This window comes from Perkinsus marinus (assembly GCF_000006405.1).
Source record: "Perkinsus marinus ATCC 50983 genomic scaffold scf_1104296931306, whole genome shotgun sequence".
In the NCBI taxonomy this organism is placed as follows: domain Eukaryota; phylum Perkinsozoa; order Perkinsida; family Perkinsidae; genus Perkinsus; species Perkinsus marinus.
In genome coordinates, this window is record NW_003215805.1 from 1 (window position 1) to 978 (window position 978).

At 48.9% G+C, this 978-nt stretch overlaps 2 non-coding genes across 2 annotated transcripts; both read right to left on the bottom strand.

Moving 5' to 3' along the window:
* Positions 1-198: 198 nt before the first annotated feature.
* Positions 199-280, bottom strand: Pmar_PMAR028475. The gene has a single exon. It is a non-coding gene; the product is annotated as a tRNA-Ser (tRNA).
* Positions 281-721: 441 nt separating this feature from the next.
* On the bottom strand, positions 722-803 carry Pmar_PMAR028476. The gene has a single exon. It is a non-coding gene; the product is annotated as a tRNA-Ser (tRNA).
* Between the last annotated feature and the right edge of the window lie 175 nt (positions 804-978).

Genomic DNA, 978 nt, shown 5'->3' on the forward strand with positions numbered 1-978 from the left:
GTAGGGCTTATATAGGATAAGAGTCTAGAGGTAGATACATTTTTTGGGATATACATCAATTCTCATCAATGTTCCTCAAATGTCATGCGCATCAGTTCGTTCGCATCCTACTCGCTCATAATGTCCATCGGAGTCGCTATGAGGATTCGAAAGCGAGACTGCTCAGATGTCTTGAAAACCTATCCGCCATCAGACATACGACAGCGGCAGGATTCGAACCTGCGCAGGCATAGCCTAGTGGATTTCGAGTCCACCTCCTTAACCACTCGGACACGCTGTCTGGAAAACAGAGGATCTCATCTCTACCCATGAGAATCGCCACCCTGTTCATGTTGCTGGGGGAGTGGCTCACAGCATCGCGGAGCACCTCAGCAAGGACGATGATATTTAGCTGACTCGCATTCTTGCATACGTAGCCCAGCGCTTTGACAAGAACGTCGGCGTAGTAATGGTATCGTTCGCACTCTTCGTAAGAGGTCTCTTCCCAAATGATGGCTGCAACGACAGCGAATTCGCTGAAATGGTAGGGCTCATATAGGATAAGAGTCTAGAGGTAGATACATTTTTTGGGATATACATCAATTCTCATCAATGTTCCTCAAATGTCATGCGCATCAGTTCGTTCGCACCCTACTCCTTCATAATGTCCATCGGAGTCGCTATGAGGATTCGAAAGCGAGACTGCTCAGATGTCTTGAAAACCCATACGCCATCAGACATACGACAGCAGCAGGATTCGAACCTGCGCAGGCAGAGCCTAATGGATTTCAAGTCCATCTCCTTAACCACTCGGACACGCTGTCTGGAAGACGCAGAGGATCTCGTCTCTGCCCATGAGAATCGCCACCCCATTCATGTTGCTAGGGGAGTGGCTCACAGCATCGCGGAGCACCTCAGCAAGGACGATGATATTTAGCGGACTCGCATTCTTGCATACGTCGCCCAGCGCTTTGACTAGATACATTTTTTGGGATATCC